This window comes from Magnolia sinica, chromosome 4, assembly GCF_029962835.1.
Source record: "Magnolia sinica isolate HGM2019 chromosome 4, MsV1, whole genome shotgun sequence".
NCBI classification, from domain to species: Eukaryota; Viridiplantae; Streptophyta; class Magnoliopsida; order Magnoliales; family Magnoliaceae; genus Magnolia; species Magnolia sinica.
Window position 1 is genome coordinate 45819148 of NC_080576.1, and position 16130 is coordinate 45835277.

Genomic DNA, 16130 nt, shown 5'->3' on the forward strand with positions numbered 1-16130 from the left:
GGCCTACAAATCCATTCGCATGTTTTCCTCAACAGGCTCGACTCAAGCCCATTCGTGCAGACCAGGCTGTTGAATTTCTATGCAAAATTTGAAGAGATTGGGTATGAACGTGGGGTGTTTGATGAAATTCCTGAGAGGAATTTGACAGCCTAGAGTGCAATTCAATCATTTTAAAATCCGAGAACTTCAAATTAAAAACTTCATAATGATGAAAGTTGTTAAAACCATCACAACAAAGTGAATGGTTCAAGCTACTTTACATAACTAAACATGCAAAATTATACTTGAATCTTCAACACTTTGAATTTCACAAGTTTGGTGGTGTTTTATATAAACAGCACAGTGGGTCCCCCCCACCTAATCAACGGTGGATGTTCATCTCAATGCACGGTCTTGTGGCCCATTTAAGATTTGGATCAGGCTGATTCATAGGCTCTGGATATCAACCTTGCCACTGCAAATGTTGTCATTCTCTATGAAAGTGATCGGTACATTTTACATTCTGCTTTGCTAGTAGCATTTTAAATTGGTATTTTTTATTGTCTGGCTTCATCCTGTTATGTATATGCCAGTTTTTCCTGGTTGAGAGAAAAATCAAGCTAATGGGTCTACTTTCTCATACTGGTTTTAATAGTGGATGCCATGCTCTTGGGTATATATGTTTTTCATTGATTTTCTTTTTTGTAGAAAAATAATGCTGCCTAGATGCCTAGCAGTGTTGATAGCAATCAGGTTGTAGACCTTTATCCTATATATGCATTGACAGATGCAGGTGAAAAGTTTGGAGCTCTATTATGAGCATTATTTCTTTGATTTCTATTTTCTTTCTAGAATTTTCATGGGGCTTGTGTTGTTATTGTTAGGGCTCAAAGGAGAATATATATTCCTTACTACAACAAAACAAGGAAACTTGCAAAAGCTATGCCAAGAAAATATGGTAACATCCATAGATAACTGTTCTTTTCGTAAATGGGCCTTTGAGGAATTCCATCCATTTGAAATGGAGAAATGCAATCTCTCTTTTCATAATAGGCCTGTTTCAAATTTCTTAAGATGAAACCCTTTAAGAAGCTCTGATTACATTCTAGTTTCTCCTTTTTGTTTTATTAACTTGGTCTTATTTTGATGAAAATGTAAGCCTCCATAAGAACTTTATGGCATTGGGTTTGGATTACAAAACTAATAATTCTGCCCCCATTTTTAAATGCACTAGGATGACTTCACTCTGGAGGAGCTTCATACTTGGAGTGTGTTTTAAGAAACATGGCAAGCAAAACCATTAAAGTACGGTTTGTTTATTGTCCAAAATGTCAGAAGCTTCTAACAGAGTTAATCAAACATCTGGTGAGCAAAGGTCCTTTTCGAACTTCAACATGATACTTGTTTTTTAGTCTGATTTTATACACATTGCCCTTCTATGATATTAGATTTATTTATTTTTTTTGTCACATGCCTTTGGAACTTGAGGAAAGATGTTATGAGCAAACTATGTTACCAACAATACTTTATTAACTGAGTTTTGGGCTGTCAAAAGGCAAGCATGTACCAGGTGGAAGTGTGGGAAGAATATGAAGGATAGAATAGAATTAAGGAAGAGGTAATCTGATGTATCCTGAAAGTTTTTGCTTAGGAGATAAAATGGAGGATGCAGTCAGATGGTTCATCATGTACAACAAAGTCCAATGATGAGCACAATAAGGAAAAGAACCCTAATTTTTGAAGGGTCTAAAAAGAGGATGAGAGGAAGACCTAACAACGCGGATTTTGAGGTGGTGGGAAGGGATGTGAAGGCTTGTTTAGTTACTGAGAAATGGCCTTAGCTAGGAATGATTGGTGAAACAGGATTTGTTAAGTTGACTTGAATAGCTTGGGCAAGGATATGATGACGATGATGGTGATGACTTGGCTTTTGTTGAAACAACAGAGTTTTTTTTTTTTTTTTTCTATCTTCCTAAGTTCAAATACATTTGACTAATAATTTCCTTCTCATCTCCTTTAGAACTGTACTTCTTATCTTGGAATCATCTTAAAACGTTGCGGTTGCGGTTGCGGTTGCATTCATGCATTAAGGATCTATTGGGCCTTCTCTGTGAAGAACGAATTGTGCTTAAAAAAATAGAACAATACACTGCTGTTATTTTAGAGATTTAGGGATGTGTTTAAGGTTCTTCTAATAATTCTTTAGAAATTTGGAATCTGCCTTTTATAAATCTTCCCATCTTCATCTGAACTGCTACATCTTGTCTGGGAATTGTTTTAAAATTTTGTGGTTGTGGTTGTGGTTGCTGTTTTGTTCATGCATTAAGCATCTGTCTAGCCTTCTTTGTGAAGAAAAAAATAAATCAATCTTCATTCCAAGCAGCAGCAGGGAGAGCAAGTGTCTAGAAAATTGAAAATTCACCTTTTGTAAAGCTTGCTTGATGGGAACAAGAACTTAAATTTTCAGGAACTAAAGTTCAATGTTTGTTTCACTGCTTTTCATCCAGCTTCACATAACTGCCTGCTTTCTGAACTAATTGTATTCCGAAGGTAATCCGGGAACTCAATGGAGTGATTCTTAACCGAGGCCCAAAGCTTTGTAATTTCGTTGAGTGGAGAGGTTACAAAGTTGTATATAGAAGGTGGTAAAATTGTATGTACTAAAATTCACCTTTAGTAACAAACCTAATCAAAAGGATTTTGGACCCTAATCCTTTAACTGTATGTACTTTTCCTTTTTGTGCTTTGACACAAGCACCATGCCTTCAGCTTGTTAGAATAAATTGTTGAAATTGTAGCCGGGTCTCTTTGCAAACATCTTATTATAGAGGAATGCTATTGTACACAAATAGTGGAGTGCACATGATGGGCAGTCCAAATCGTGTGCTTGTCTGCCATGTGTCCCCTTGGGAACTTGGCTGCAAATTTTCATGTGCAATTAGGCATTCTAAATATGGTGCACTTCACAGTGCAACAAGAATTCCACACTTGGATATTGCTCAAACTACATTTTGCTATTGTTCTTCTTTTAACACATATGTGACTGCCATTTTCAGAAAGCTTACATTTGGTAGTTTTCTATGCTGAAGTTGGGCTGAAAGGCTTTCTTCACATCATAATTAGTTGCAACTTATTGACAGATGTGTGAAGTCGTGCAGGATGTTACAAACTATTTCCCAATGGCAATAATTAGTGGAAGATGCCATGATAAGGTACTAGAGCAATTAGCTACTTTGCATGGAAAATAGGTACAGGCAGGTGTATTTGTCATTTTACTTTTTACAGGCTCATGCTTTTCTAGCCTGGGGTGGTATGTTTGTCTTATCTGTTGGTTTGGCTACACAGTTACATCTTATTCTGTTAATTGGATTTTATTGGAGATAGGAGAATGCATTTCAATCAGATGTGGTTCATTTTTTGTTCTTTAATAGCATCATGTCTCTTGTTTTCTGAGAAACACGATCTGCATAAATGGTCCCAAATGTCACTGACTTCACAAACCATAGTTTAAAAAATAAAAAAAAAAAGAGGATCTCATCCAATGTGTATCTTTGCTATCTATATATCTCTCATGTTACCAGAGCTGAGGTTGTGTGTGTCAGTTTGTGCAGGGGCCATACTATTGTGGTGCAGGAACTAACAAGGCATTTGGACGGGACATTGTTGATTCTCACTACAAAGCATGCCTTTATGCTGGAATTAACATTAGTGGGATCAATGGAGAAGTTATTCCTAGCCAGGTAGTAATCTCTTGCTTGTATTCTCTCTTTTGGTTTAGCATCTGATGAAGGTCATGGGAAATACCATTTGATGAAACCTGACATATGAGATATGGAAATGTTGCTATGAAAGGGTGCTGAAAAAAATGAATGTGATATATATATATATATATATTTCTGAACATGCTTTAGGACACATGCACAACAAAGCTTCTCCTGAAAAACTCTCCTTGAACTATAGGCTCTGTGGAAAATATTCACATATAATTAACATTCAGCATGTATCTGCAGGTCCGCAACTGAAGTATCTCTGCAGCACAAGTGTTTGCATCTGCCAACTGATCATCGCATATCTTTTTAGCAGGATGAAGGTGAAGAAGCATAACTTTTTCATATGACTACATTGTTTGTATGATGAAATTAATTTTCAACCATGTGTAGTAAGCTTTCGGATCAAAGCAAAGCTGAGAATATGTGTTAGTTGATGGAAATTTGATAACCAGTAAAGGCACATCCATGGAGTTCTCGCTTGCGATTGTTGAGAAGCTATTTAGCTGCGAGAAGGCATTGGATCTTACTGTCAATGAGAACTTTAAATAGACATGTAACTATTATGTTGTCATTGTACTTTTGTGAATGGATTGAAATGAATGATTGTATTTGATTAAATGAATGAATGATTGTATTTGATTGATTGAATGAATGAATGAATGATTTAACCATGATGTATTTATATGTATTAGCTTATATGAGTTGATCTATCAGGGCATGTATTGCAATGGTAAGAGATGCCATTATTATTAATATTATTATTAGTTCTTAAAAAATAGGTAGTAGCAGCGGCTATTAACCGTAGCCCTTTATCTGGAAACCGTAGCTATTGCTAATTTCAGCTATTGCTACGGTTCTCGCTCGACTTTTCGCTACAGATATAATCCGTAGTTGTATATACTTTAGAGTTACGGAAGATATGGCTACGGATTTAATCCGTAGCCATTACTTCTATGGCTACGGATTAAATCCGTAGCTATAGGTTTTAGACCTATGGCTACGTTATCAATGGCGATGGTTGTGCTACGGACTAAAATCGTAGCCATAGGTCTTTAGCTATGGCTTTTATTCGTAGCCTTTGCCCTATTTTTTGGTAGTGATAAGATTGAGATTGAACTTTGAATTGTTAGAGTTTGATCAACTAAGTATATTATGACCTAAGTTCTTGTACTCAATTGATTAAGAGGAATTTTTTAATATCATGTGGAGCTAAATCACAAGACACATTCAGTTTGCTTTCTGTGAATTATGATAGAATTTTTATTTGTTAGCATGTGAATCATTGATAGATCTTGAGAATTCAGTCTATAGAATTTTATCCACCATAAAAAATGAAAAGAACCAGTTAAAAAACATTGAGATAGATAAAAAGGTCATGAATACTGAAAAAGAATGGAAAAGAATGGAAACAATGTACAATCTGATATAAAAAAAAGATTGAATGAAATGAGACCATCGATATAAAATTAAAAACTGGAAAAAGAAAGAGAAGGGGATAAGTTCGGAATTAGTACACGAGTTTTTAACTACTCTTGATATGATGAACATAAATAACATGATGAAATGATAGTATTCTCATGGGAAGTAACTTGATTTTCACTGAGCACATTGAAAAACATGTTATAGGAACTTATGCTCTCAAGAAATTGATAAAGAAGTGATTTGATTGACTGCTTATTTGATTCAACTCTAAGTTTTCAAAATCTCACTTTCTCATCTTAATTCTACCCATTCATACTCGATTGCACAAAAGATTTTTTTAAAAAAAAGGTTTAAACATTGAGAATTGAGGTTCACTTTACGCATGTTTTTGCTTGGTACTAGAAAAATGTTGGTTAGGGAGTGTGTTGAGTGTCAAATATTGCATATTCTCCTCTATTTATATCTTGGTTTTATGATCATGATAATGCTTAATAGTATATTTTATGCATGATTGTGTTGCAAGGTGAATTTGAGAGCTTAGTTTGAAAAGAATGCTAAAAGCATGGATTTAATGTTCAAGAATCACCAAGTTAAAGGTTAGATCTTAAAAGACCAATAATGAAGAATTCACATGTCAAACATTCAAGAAAACCAAGTACAAAAGCTAAATAAAGGACTTGAAAGATTGCAGAATCCGTAGCAGAAAACAGATAGGTTCGGTCCAACCGAACCCATGTTCGGTCCGACCGAACTTACACAAAATAGTCCAACGACAAACGATAGAATTCAGAAGCTAATTTGGTTCAACTGATGGACAATTCGGTCTGACCAATACCCAGTTTGGTGCGACCGAAAGTGCACAAAAAGTTCCAACGAAGAATGATGAATTTTGAAGTTAATTCAGTTTGACCAAAGATTAATTTGGTCTGACCAACGACTTAAGTTCGGTCCGACCAAACCCAGCTCAGTCTGACCGAAATTGGTCAACTCCTAAAACAAAATCCTTTCCAAATTCGGACTCGACTTCAGATTCGACTTCGGTCCGACCAAAGCGTAACGCAGAAAAGCTGTGAATTGCGTAATTCAAGTCAGTTTATGAAAATTCCAAGTCGGTGCGTAAGGTAGAGCTTTATAACTATAAATAGGAGTCTCTATGACTTTTTTAGGCATCTTCTAGGGTTTAAGGAGTAGAACAAAAGGGTGGAGATCTACCACCAAGAGTCTTTCTTCTTATTCCTTAGTTGTTTTTATGTTTTATTTATGAGTTTTTAGTTTAATCATTTCTATGGTTGGCTAAACCTCTTAGCTAGGGCTAAGAGGTGAAGCTTGTAATGTGATCGGGATGTTTACTTTACTTTATTCATGTTTATATTGAACTTCATTGATTTCTAGTTGATTTTAAGAAATATTTTCAGTTTTTAATGGTTTATTGTGACTCAAATTATAGTAGAGTCAACGATAGCTTCAAATATCTTCTTTTCCTATTTGAGATTGTCGGATTGGTAAATCCTGTTGTTTTTCATAATCTCTTAGGCATGGTTGGCTGATGGAATCGCTTCTAATTTCCACAATTCTCTTCCAGTGAGGCAAGATCAATGAGAAGTTCAGAGCTTTGATCATCTCTCTTTCTAATTGGATATGATAGGACTCTGATTCCAATTGGATCTCTTGAATCAAGTAAGGTAGCTTCCCAATAGCTATAAGTGGATCCTTGGCACCCTAGTTCCCACCTTTAAATTTATAAATTTTAATTACATCCTTCACAATTACTCTGTCCTAATATTCAAATTTAGTTTTAGATCTTTTTCTAGTTCTATTTCTAGTTACTTTCAGAAACATACGAGATTAGTCCTTATGGATTCGACCTCGGTCTTACCAAGATTATTACTACATCGCAACCCTACACATGGGGTTGTGAACATTTCTCTTTTATTTTTAGAAGTTTTCTCTCTTTTTCGTGCTTTGAAATAGTGGGAAATGATTTCTATTTATAGCCACAGATACGGATCTTTGGTCAGCCTAAGAATCTCTTCGGCTGGCTGAAGTTCCTCGATATTGTTCCAATGGCTATTAGATTTCATAGAATTTGATTTGATCCAAACTTATGCTGACCTGAGTTAAACTTCGGTTGGCCAGTGATACCTTCAGCTAGCTGGAGATAGGGTTCAGTTGGTCCAAAAATCTGAGAAATTAGAAATTTTGCATTGTGTAAACTTGACTTGGGTCACTTTCAAGCTAACTCGAGCTGGTTCGGTTGGTCGATGGCAAGGTTGGGCTAGCCGAAGTTTCATAAGAAAAAAAGACTTTTGTTGCTGGAAACATGACTTAGGCTGATCTTGGGCTGGCCTGAGATGGTTCGGCTGGCCGAACACCCGTGATTTATCAAGAAAAATTGTCATAAGTTAAAGTTTAGAAAAACACTAAGATGCATTTTAACCTAGGGTCTTTCATAAGGTCTTCTTTATCTATAGGTTAGTATACAAATGATTCTTCTCCTCAAATCCTTCCGAGCCTTCTAATCTTGAGATGTTGAGTCGCACTCTAGTATTGAAATATTGAAGAGAGCTGAAGTATGCTGAAATTTCATACCCTATACATTTTGTTTACAAAATTTGATAACTTCTTGTGTGTTTAAAACATTAGCACTTACAAAGTCTTCATCTTTTATCTCAATTTCTTCAATTCTTTGTCTTGACTTCTTTGGGGCTTCAAATTATCACTTTTAAACATGAATTCAACTTTGGATTCAAAATAGTCCTCCATGTAGAAAATATTTATAATTAGATCATTTTAACACTTGAATGCACGGGAAAGCAATGCATATGAAAGGATAAATATTGCAATATTTGAGTCTTAACAATAAGTTTCATTTGCAATATTGTTTGTAAATCTGATTTGCATATTTGTGCATGAGAACGAGATGCATATTACTTCTCAAGCATAAGATAAATGGAGTGTGAAGAGTCGAGGCGACTACTTGGGCCAAAGTCATTTTAGAAAAGGAAAGAAAAAGGCCAACTAAGCAAAACTTAGTCTATTTTTCCCAGCAACATACGCATGGTTAAGAGTGCTTGATCCTTCATCATCCTTCTTACCGGGAGGATGCGAGGGAGCAAGAGAGTAACTATCAACTAATCCTTCAAGATTACCCTTTTTAAGTAAAGGGACAAACTAGGTGCATTATAAGAGATAGTTATGGCAGTCAAGGTTAACAAAAATAAGGTGATGAATGTGAGTAGTTTGAAGGGTGGAGGAAGATTATTGGTTGATAAAGGAGTCGTAAGGGGTGAAAGATTACTAATGGATGAAGTTGTCATTATGAAAGGGGTTGTAGGGGGTGAAAAGTTAGTCGACGTGAGTCTCTTTAAAGAAGCTCTCGTATCATAAGAAGATGACAGGGAATATTGTTGAAATAGAAAAAATTCACTGTATTTTGAATAATGATCAGTTTCTTCAATATTTGTAGTGTTGAAATCTATTTTATTTATCATATACAACTAGGAAACTAATTGTATGTCTTGTAAAGCTATATAATTTCAACCAAACAAAAGATATGGACTTCGTACAACTGTATTATATATTAGATTGAGATGAGGATGTAGTGTCTGAGGAATCACCGTCAGAAAGCATCTTAGTAAAGGGTTTTTATACCGTACATATTGATGATGGTAACTATGCATCGGTAGTATATGGTTGTTTGTCTTCTCTGTAGATATAGTCTTGAGTTTTCTTTAAAAATCTGGCAACTTGACGCATAAAAGTCAAAAAGAAGTGTCCGCTAGCCACGTGCACAATAAAGTGCTACCAAATGGTACACAATTCGAAACATCCAACAAAAGAGCAATTGAATCTTTTACGGTGGTTGTCACGTTTCCAAAGGGAGGTGAGGAGATGCGATTCATTTGGTGGACCTATGTTAAATGTTGTGTTGCCCAAAACGATGGCGACCCCGGCCTTCATTTTTGGACGCGGATTAGATACTGTCAGGTTGAGTAGCGAGCCGGCTACTGAAGTGACGTCACCTGGTTTTGTGGGCCCCACTATGATGTATGTGTTATACTTACACCATCTATCTATTTTTAAATATCATTTTAGAGTATGAACCAGAGAATGTGGCAAATAAAAACCTATATTGGATCCCACCAAAGAAAACAGTAGGGAGAGTGATTCCCATTTAAAACTATCCTAAGCCGCATCATAATGTTTATTTAAAATCCAACCGGTTCAAAAGGTAGAAAAGACATGAAATAAGAGAAAACACAAATATCAGCTTGGTCTAAAACTTTTGTGGCCTTTAAAAGTTTTTAATGGTGAGTGTAACTGCCCTTGCTATTTTTTATGTTAGGGTTCACGGGCTTTGGAATTAACTTGTTCTTTGGATATTGCCCTAAAATGATCTCTCCAAATGAATGAAAGGTATGGATACAAAACATACATCATGGTGGGGCTATGGAACTTGGTGACATCATTTCAGTAGCTAGTCTCCCTAGTTAACCTGTCAGTACTTAATAGTTAATCCGTGCCATTAAATGCACCTGGGTATGATAAGTGCAGTAGGGAAGCGGATTGGCTGGTGTACCTTATACCTGCTATATGTATATGTCTATATGTATATGTCGTGCAAAGATGAGCGCTGACGCTCCTCGAGCCCCAGGTTGTGCTAACAGTTCAAAGGAGATCAAAGCTACATGGGCTCCACGGTGATGTATTTATTATTTCTTCACCGTTCATCCATTTTTTAGAGATCATTTTAGATTAGTATCTAAAAAATGAATCATATGAAAGGATCATTTGAGCCACACTATAAATAGCGGCATAGATAATGATCTTCATTGTTAAAATTTTTTTAGGTCTACCATAGCGTTTATTTTACATCCAATTTATTTATAAGGTCAAAATTATGTAAATGAAGTGGGGAAATTTTTTTCATATTGATCCAAAACTGTGGCCCCAAAAAGGGTTTCAATGGTAGACCTTCAATCCCCCACTGGTTTTTGCAGTGTGGTCCACTGGATAGTTATGTCTATCTTATTTTTCATCTCAAGCGTTAAGATAAGCTCACAAAATGGATGGACAGTTTTGATATAACACATACCTTATGATCAGACTTTCAGAACTTGCTGACTTTAATACAGTAGCTATATAGCCGGTGTGAGGTACACTAGCCAATCCGCTTCCGTCCAATAGGGGACACGGAATTCGCGTAAGATGTTGGGTGAAGCCCACCACGATACTTGTGAGAAATTCATCCGGTCCATCTGTTTTTCAAAATCATTTTAGGACGTGGGGCTGAAAGTGAGGCATATCAAACACTCAAATGGGCCACACTAGAGGAAACAGTGGACATTGGTGAGCACCATTGAAACATTTCATAGCCATAAATGTTTTGTATCAAGTGATTTTTTATTTTTTTTATTTTTAATTTTAATTTTTTTAATTTTTTTTTTTTGTTTTTTCACTTCATCCCACTGGGAATGACCTTGCCAACCATTTGGATATCATATAAAAATCAAGGTGGAGGTCAGGAAAGTTTCAACATTGGAAATTTCTTTTCCCAATTTTTCCTCTCATGTGACTCACTTGAGTTTTTTAACCACCTAATTTTTAGTCCCACATCCTAAAATGAGCTCGCAAACCTGATAGACGGAATGGATTTCCCACATACATTGCAGTGGGCCCCACCTAGCATCCTTACGTAGGAACTTCATGCGCAAGGATACATTGCTGGCTACATGCAATGAGAGAGAAGTGCGTGAGAATAGTTTAAGAGATTAGAATCCCATCCTTATTTCTTCTGGTACTGTAGCCCAGTTATGCTTTAGGTGCTTCGTTTTCTAACATACATGCAAACATGTATTAGACGGTGTGGATGTTATACAAAATACCCACAGCAGTCTCCACATATTGTTTTTTTGACAGCTTGGCTATACACAATGAGGGTAAATGATGTAGACTACTCTTGCCCAGAAGCAAATTATGGAAATGCTATCAATTAAAGGTGTTGATGCAGTTTTCTAACCGACCTCTCCTAAACCGCTGCGTACCTGCATAGGAAACAAACAAGAAAGACCCAGGCTAAAATAGGGACCCTCCAATGCCAAAGTTAGGATCCGGGTCTTTGTAGAAACTGTCACGCCCCAAACTCGGAAATCGGATTTAGAGGAATCTCGATCGCTAAATCCAATGCCGACAGCTTCCGTAGTACTTCATTCTCGGTTCCTAGCGTCCATACGCCAGATTCCGATCCTAGGATCATACAAGGAGGATTTTTTTTTTTAATGTACATTTAACTCGTAATAAGCATAATCACAAGTATACCCAAATTACAAAGACAACATCATCATCACATATCCACTAATATAAATATTTGAATACAATACTGAAAAGGAAATACATAAATCGAAAGTCAAGCTCCAGAAGACCGCTGCACGCTACAAGCTCAACACTGCTGCAACCTATCATCATCTGCATGCATCTATCGTGCATAAGCTTATAAAAAGCTTAGAGTGTGGTGTAAGTGTGTGCACAAGGTAAGTATTAAGTATTCAATATAATGTCATCATCGTACAATACCGAAAATATTGGTAATCCATAAATCGTACATTATCGGAATAAGCAGAAAGACTGACAAGATCATGAATTATTAGAGTAAGCAGAAATACTGACAAAAGCAGAAATTATCAGAGTAAACAGAAATACTGACAAGATCATAAATCATAAGATAACAGAGTAAGCAATATATAATAGTTATGCAAATAAGGAGTCATAAAAAGCCAAATATCATATGCCGAGGATGCAATGCAATATACAATTCCCGATGAGTTCACGAATAGCGTCAGCCATATCTAGACCATATAAATGCAGAAACGCAGTAATCCAAAATGCCATATGCGATGTGAATGGAATGAACATGCCAGAGTGTGAAGTCGGGATGATAGTACGTAGTATCGCAGACTATGGGGTCCATCACAAGAGACTTCTATCCAAACCAGTCTCGTACCTAAATTTGGATAGTTAGACTCAATGTGGTAAACTCCTGATCTCAGGTTAGTTGCGCGCCCCAACCGAAATCCTGGCCATTGCGAAGGTACACGTAACAAATAGTTGCGCACCACCAGCCCGAGTGGATAGTGAATGAATGAATGAATGAGTATGCAACTCCTACTCAATAAGTCCATATATCAGTACAATTCCTCTCTGGGATCATCACCGGGGTCTATTACACTCTGCGCCAGCTTGCCGTCCCTATCCGAGCGCACAACTGGATAAGTGGAAGAGACCTCTTAACTGTAGTGTTCGATTTGGACAAATTTAGGTCCTACTTAATGTTTACTCCCCAAGTATAGGGTTGTGATGTAGTAATAAACTCGGTGAGACCGAGGTCGAATCCCAAGGGACGAAAACTTGTACGTTATCTGAAACTAAGTAGAACTAGAACTAGACTAAGATGAAATCTAAATCAAATAAATTTGAGGAGTAATGGTGAAATATTTATCTAAAATTTAGATAAATTCAGAGAAAGAAAACTAGGGATTCAAAGGATCCACTTGTAGAGATCAGGGAGATCTTATGCCTGCTTTAATAACTCAACTGGACTTAGAGTCCCATCCTTATCCAGTTGGAGGGTGTAACCATGAAAATCAAACTGAACTTCCTTTGATCTAGTTTTCAAGAGATGAAAGGCGTATGAATTAGAATGGATTCCATCACCAAACCATGCCCAAGAGATAAAGCAAACAACAGAATTAAACTAATTAACAACCAATCATAAGATGTATGAAGGTTAGGAAGGGTACCGTCATCCGACCATGCCCAAGAGACGATGGTGAACAACTGGGCTTCCTGACATCATACTCATCAAAAGGAAAAGGAAATACTCAAGCCATCGCAGATCTATTATAATTTCAGTCACAACAAACCATTAAAAACTAAAGGTATTTCTTTAATATCAAACTAGAATCAAACATCAGTTCATAATATGAATCTAACCACAGAGATCTCCCATCACGCCACAAGCTTCACCTCTTAGTCCTAACTAAGAGGTTTAGCCCGACATGATGAGGCTAGCAATCTCTAAAAGCATAAGGAAAACAGGAAAATTACAAACTCTACTCCCTCTGTCTCATCTCCTCTTGTATTCACGTTCAAGCCCAAACCAAGATATCCCCCCTGCTCTCCACTCTTTTTATCTTTATAGCAGCAACCGGTCGGTCAGTGAGAGTCCGCATAAAGAGGCGATGGAGATGGCGTGCACAACAACAAATCTGAAAGCTTTCTTGCGCAGCAACCAGTGGAAGTAGGAACGGGGAACTGATCGCGTGATCTGCCCCGTTCAGTCTCCTTAAGGGTGATCGGTTGCCCCATATGAAGGGTTTGGACGGCCAGGATCATTAGGCCGATCCTAGCCATGGTCGTAGAACGGACACGAAACGTCCAGTTTCAGCAGACGCGAGGCCTTCTGCGCAACACATGCAACCGACCTAATTTGTGTTAGACATGGGATCCCTGATCGTTGCTGGATTGGAAATCCAGTCCGATCATTTTTTTGTCTCGAAAATTAAGCTGGGAAGGGATGGTTTTGGTTGTCCGTTGAAGTGGCCCAGGGAATCCATGCTTCTGCCATCCGATCAGCGTTTGCTACTTCATGCACGTGCAACATTCGAGATACTCAGGCCGTCGATCACTGTACGGTTGGTTTGACCCCCTAGTTTCAATGAACGGATTGGATCATTGAATGGTATGATAGTAGTGGCCCACCGAGCTTCGCCCGGATTTCCCTGTTGCGAACAGAGCAAACAGAAATTTTCGTTTTAAGAAATAAGGTCGGTCAAACCGACTTTGACCCATTTGGTTGGTCTGGTGCACAGCGGGTGTACACCCGATGTGTACACACGCCACGTGACGTGGGGTCTACCTTGATGTTTGTGGGAAATCTAATCCGTTCGTCCCTTTTCTTATCTCATTTAATGGATAGGTCTCGAGTTTGAAGCATATCTGAATATCAGGTGGGCCTCATATCATGGGCTGATCTGACCGTTGGACCACTTCCATAGGGATCCAACTACTGAAATTTGACGTGTACGGTTTATTTAGGGTCTTCAGGCCATATATGAAGTTTCGAGCCGAGCAGATAGTGGGAACCCTATGATCTCTCATTTTAGACCAATTTCGGGCCACTTGAGCTTCAGTTTCTCGATTTTCTCGGATCTCTAACATGTAAATCCGTCGATCTTGGTCCCCTGGAGTCCGTCCCTTGCCTTAGTGAATCTTGAGTGCTAAAACCATGTTTTTAATACCCATTTTCAGTTCAAGCACGTAAATACATCCTGCATCGAAAACACGATTAAAATGGGCCATTAAATAGTATCATGTTCGTAATCTAGGTAATAACCGAGGTCTGATATGCAATATTTGACCCTCAACACGGACCCATTCCTCAAGCTGGTTAAACTCAACCTAAATATTGCCCCCTCACTCGGGCGAGTAAGGTCACACTCCCTCCCAACTGACCACGATACAGTGGGAGACGTGGCCTCCTGGTATTCGGCCCTCATGCGCTCATATACATCCACTCGATCTCGACGTTGGGGCGTCTTCTGGTACCAAGAGGATTTAAAAATTTTCACCCAGGGTCATCTATGGCAACCCGATGCTAGAACAAATTTCCAATGTCTCATCTGGCCATCCACGACATGCCTGTGGAGGCTACGGCCCTAATGTCGCTAGGGCGTACAGTAATCACAACACAATGTAAGATGCATGAGTCATACAATACAGTCATGCATCAATCCTGTGCATGTCGTGCGCTCATGTGAGATAACCCCCACCTACCAAGGAGTCTCATAACAACCTACCTAATGACGTATGCAATGGTCAACTATATCTCATAACAAACATGCAGATGATGCGTATGGACATGCATCATGATGCTATGCTGTCACATACTCATAATCAGTATCAATAACTGATATCGACAATTAGTCTCGACAATGTGGACATTTAAACAACATTGCTCCCAAGGAATAGTCCACATAGAGTCTAACATATAGTGGACTCATGGCCTCACACAAGGGCTAAATATACAACACCATGGCCTCACTCAAGTGCTGAATATGCATTACAACGAGCCTCAAATACAGGCCGAATGCATATCACAATGAGCCTTAACTACGGGTCATATATACATCATATAGGTCTCGACAATCAGCCTTGACAATTGAAATCGGCCTCAACCATCGGAATCGACACTCAGAATCGACCTCGATACTTGGTACAAATAATCAACATCGATGATCAGCACCGACGATTAGCATCGATAATCGGCACCGACAACCAGCATATATAAGCAAGGCGGGGTATATAAATGGACAACCAATCAACCATAATGTAAAGATCGGCTCTCAACCGTGGTTATATCAAATCCGATAGCACGGAGCCATCCGTATAAGGCGAATGGGGCCCACTTATTTGGGTTAACCCACGAAGAGAATGGCCTAAGAAGGCCTAAGGGAAGGTCACAATGAGGACATCTAACCGTCATTGTCCATCAATGTGGACATCTAACCAACATTGCTCCTAAGGAGTGACCTACATAAGGCCAAACATTTTGTGGGCCCATGGCCTCACATACAATCACGATGGGCCCCATTTACATCACATCGGCCTCGTCATATGGGCCAACATATATCACTTTGGGCCTCATATAAGGGTTACATATACATCACTATGGGCCACATCACATGGTCCTATTACACGCCACGGTGGGCCGCATCTCCTGGGCCTAATACATGTCACGGTGGGTCGCATCTCATGGGCTTAATACACATCATGATGGCCGTATCGCATGGGTCTCGAATACATCACAATGACCCACGACATATGGGCCGAAAATATATCTCAGTGGGCCACAACACATGGGTCTCATATACATCAAATGGGCCACACTATATGGGCCTCATA

General features: G+C 38.3%; 1 long non-coding RNA gene across 1 annotated transcript; it reads left to right on the forward strand.

Moving 5' to 3' along the window:
* Positions 1 to 2670: 2670 nt before the first annotated feature.
* On the forward strand, positions 2671 to 4374 carry LOC131244484 (uncharacterized). Its single transcript, XR_009170319.1, has 3 exons — positions 2671 to 3191; positions 3591 to 3719; positions 3990 to 4374. It is a non-coding gene; the product is annotated as an uncharacterized LOC131244484 (long non-coding RNA).
* Positions 4375 to 16130: the final 11756 nt, after the last annotated feature.